Below are 4,699 nucleotides of genomic sequence, written 5' to 3'. Positions count from 1 at the left end.
CCGCAATTTTTAACCCAACCATTACAAACACAAATTACTAAACTCAAAAGCAACTATAAACATGTCTACCAAACTCGAAAGCAACTATAATATAAAATCTACCAAACCCGGGAGCAACTATAACATATAACTCTACCAAATACGACCACAAGTCTACCACACATGGTATAAATCAACCAACAATACATAAATCTACCAATACAATCTCAACAATAACTCTACCAACAATACTACCAGACAATGAAACGAAAACAAATCTACCTCACATAGAAAAGAACTCCGTTAAACACGAACAAATCTACCGTTTAGCATATACAAATCGAAAAAATGCAACCAACTGCTGAAAAGTCTACCAAATACAAATTAGAACCGAACCACTACAAACTGAAATTGGTCGCCGGAAATCGTATGGGCTCTCTAGAAACCGTTCTCGAAAGACGGAACCTGCCGATAATAATACTTCCCTGAAAAAAAAAAGCAAAGGGTTACGATTTCTGAGTAAAGGCCAAAACAGTTTTCGACTACGAACACTCTTCCGCCGTTAGTGAGAAACCACCATTGAAACCCAAACACAACTGTCGCGAGTAAAACCCAAACACAACCGTCGCGAAAACCAAAGACAAAAACTTGTTCGAGACGAGAAACTAACCCAGACGTGAACACTTACCAGATGAGTGGCCGAAAAAACTTTCATCGCCGCCGAAATCGCCTCCGTCGTCTCCCAGAACCCTGAATCGCCTCTGAAGTCACCGAATCGCCTCTGAAGTCGCCGTCGGAATTAGGGTTTCTATTTTTATGTTTTTGTAATTTCTGTTTTAAGAAATTCGTATGTATATGATTTCTTTTTTTTGTATATACGTATGTATATGAGTTGTATAGAAAATATTATTAAGTATATAGATGTATTAAAATGTTTAATTTGAAGTTTTTTTAAAATAGAATGGCAATCTGGTAATAATATTGATTATTTGGACAAAATGATATAACACCAACTTTCTAAGGTTAGTCTAGTAAGCTGATGAATATGTTAGGCTAAGTTTGTCAATACATTAACCTTAAAGGTTAGTCTGAGGAATTTTCACTAATAAAAATCTAGTTTTACCCTAAAAATACAAATTCTTTAAACACAAACTTTTTAAACACAAATTGTTTGATATAGTGTTGTCGAACAGATTTCCAAATAACCTTATAACAAAAAGTCTTAATCGACATAAAAGCAAAGACACGAGGCAATTTTTTCTTCCCCGACCAAAAAACACTCGCCGTCAGACATAATTGCCGTCAAAGTTCACTCACCGTGTCATCCTTTTCGTCGCCTAGTCATCTTCCGGCACCGAATCTTTCGTCGTTCTCCGCCTGTCCGACTCTTCATTATTTCGTATTCTTGGTTTTATCCGTCCTCCGCCTCTTTTCTTCCTCATCTTGTTGCATCGGGTATGTGTATTATATTCAATTTAATTAGATTATGTGTTTATATTTTCAATTATTTTTGCTTCTAGGGATTTAAAACCGCAGCTAATTGATTTTGGGATTTTTCAGGTGCAGGCGGAGCTATTGCTGGAGCTAAAACAACCGTCCTAGATTCTCACGCTAAATTAGTTTCATCTCATTCCTCAGAACTTTACATTGTTATCTGATCTCCATACCCCACAAATCACATAGATATGCAACATGTTCTCAGATAAGAAGAGAAACACTGCAAAAAAAAAAAAAATATATATATATATATATATATGAAAGAGACGCAGAAGAGAAAGAGACAGAAGAGAAGAGACGTAGAAGAAGATTTTGTTAAAAGGTTTTTTAGTTTTGAAAATTAATTAGATCTTAGATTTTTTTAGATCTTTTTTTAGATTATCTTAACTACGTAGACAGAATACTGGTTCTACAGTCTGTAGAATAAAGATATAAATTATGGAATTTCAGTTCTAGATATGTAGAATATAGAGAGAAAGATAGAATGCATATTCTAGTTATCGTAGAATATAGAGAAAAATATAGAATACATATTTTATCACTTGGTAGAACATATTGTAAATGGTAGAATACATATTCCAAGTTTGGTAGATAATATAGTAAATAGTAAAACACATAATTCATCAAAATCATAAAAGTAGAATATAAATTCTAGATTTCGTAGAACAAGCAAAATAATATTTTTTATATCTTGATTTTACCAAAAAAAAATTTAACATATATTTCTTTCCTTTTTTTGTTTTTTACGAAATTATTTAAAATTTTTATAAATTATTATTTCAAATTTTATTATAGTAAATTAAGGGTAAGTTAGTTAAAAATGATAAAATTACAAAAAAAACCTAAAAGGACAATAAGTTAGTTTTTTGTCTTATATTTCTAATTTTCCCAATATTATATCACAAATCTGTGCACTGACAGATGCATAGAATTTATAAACTTAGAACTTGAAGTTGAACAACCCCGAAGCATCAATAAATTGGGTCGATTTTTTTTAAATAAATTGACGATTTCTCTTATAAATTCGTCAAGTTGGAAACAATTGGAAAACCACTTAACTTCTTCACACATCCACAAAATAATTTGCCACATTATGCCGCTGTCTAGCACCTAAACGACCTCCTAGTTTTGAAAGGTAGCTAGACGGTTTCATCACTTAGTTTTTTTTCTCTTTCCTATCATCTACCCCATATTGATATTTTTTTCTGTTTTATAAAAAGATTTTACTACTAAACTAGGTGATTGCCCGCGCCAAGTACGGACTTTATACTTTTAAGAAGTTATATAATATAATTTTATATTTGAGATTATGCATAATTTATGTACTTATATATATATTGAACGAAAGAATGTTTATGCAAATTTAAAAGAAATTCTAAGATAACTCCTAAAATTTGAATGATATACAATTCATCATATATATTTGAAAATTTCTCGATATATATTAAACCTTAATAGAAGTTCAACATAAATAGAGATTCTTGATGGTGATGTTTTATTTATATATGACTGTATTGAATTTTTATAGGCTTTCTATTATTGATTTTCATAATTATTATATTATAATTATAACAAAACATGACAGATATATTCAACTAAATTAGCGGTGGTAAACATGACCGTTATTTTTTAAAACATTGCAAAAACTACTATTGGTTGTCGTAACGGTGGTTTTCACTTTAAAGTAGTACCCATTTGTTACTCGTAATCCGATTCTATTCATTGTTGAGAATAACTGCATCTATTTTTGAAAAAATGTCTCCGTGCACGATGATTTCTGATTTAGGTATAGCATCTGATCGATCTTCTATCTGTGTTCAAATTATCAAGAGTGTCGAGGAAAGTCTAGGTGTTCACGGTATTGTTCGCAGACGAACATGTAAGTATAACTTCAAAATTAACATACTGTCTGAATCTTAATATATTATCAATACCATCATTATTTTTTAACTGAAAATCTAGGGTGATCGAATACGTGCATCGATTCCGAATCGTTTAGTAGACCGTTGTGAAGGCATGATGTGTGATAAAGATTGGTACTTCATTGGTAACTTCAAAATTACTTCACACACGGGAACTTCGAGGATTACAGTCAATGATCTCCATATCTGTATCGATGAGGATACTCATGTTGAGAAGACATCGCCTAAATCAGATGACCAGTTGTATTCATTTGCTAATTTTAGAAGAGTCCTTGACAAATCTCTGATGGAAAACATAGACGTTGGTATGTTTTCTTAGTATTTTATTATACTCAATTAGATTAATTAATACTCTACTTAACTATATGAATATATTGCTTTATGCTAGTTGATTTGATCGGAGGTATTATCAAAGTTTGTCAATTGGAACGTCAAGACCAATTTTGGATCGGAAATCAGAGAATCAACTCAAGTGTTCTAAAATTTACAATTAGAGATTTCGAGTAAGAATCCATTGATACAAAGACTAATACATATATAAATCTTTACTATCATATTCTCGATGTTAAGGAAAATGATATATTAATTCTGGTTTTTAAGGGTGTCGACATCAATTGCATAGCGTGGGGAAGAGATGCTGAACATTTTGAATCCTTATGGAAAAACACTCCTTGTCGTAAAAATCATTTTCTATGTATTGAGATTTTGGGAGATGTGTCGATATGGAGGTTATTTCTCATTCTATCTACCAACCATATATCAATTTATATTTATATCAATTGTAGCTAATATAATTTTCCATATTCTACAGATGAAATACGTGTTTGTTCTGGTCGAGAATTCTCTGAAATATTGTTCGATCCTCCAATTCCTGAAGTCGAAAATTCTCATTTTATGTAAGCATTGTTCACCGTTATCATCTTGTAAATTTCCTAAACAAAATTGTTGAATATTCGACTCATTATTTATCTTGTTCTTGCAGGCTTGACTACACAGATGATTTTAACAACATTGAATATGGCTACTTTTTTGATCACTCACCTATTTTTCCTAGCCATTGAATCTATCAATTTCATTTGATGTTTTCATTTATTTTGTTTCAAAATTCTGTTTGAATTTTTTCTCATTATTCTGAATTTTAAAACCCTTTAATTAGATGAAAGAATTATTATACGTAATAAAATTAGAAAATATTAAGATAACACATTAACAGTATGAGTGATATTGAAAACATTATTAATTACTAATAAATTTAGTAGATTAGGGCAATAAGATATCAGCTGCATCCAAATAATTCAACC

The sequence above is a fragment of the Eutrema salsugineum genome, unplaced genomic scaffold (genome assembly GCF_000478725.1).
Source record: "Eutrema salsugineum unplaced genomic scaffold, Eutsalg1_0 scaffold_1, whole genome shotgun sequence".
NCBI classification, from domain to species: Eukaryota; Viridiplantae; Streptophyta; class Magnoliopsida; order Brassicales; family Brassicaceae; genus Eutrema; species Eutrema salsugineum.
Note: the sequence above shows the minus strand (reverse complement) of the source record.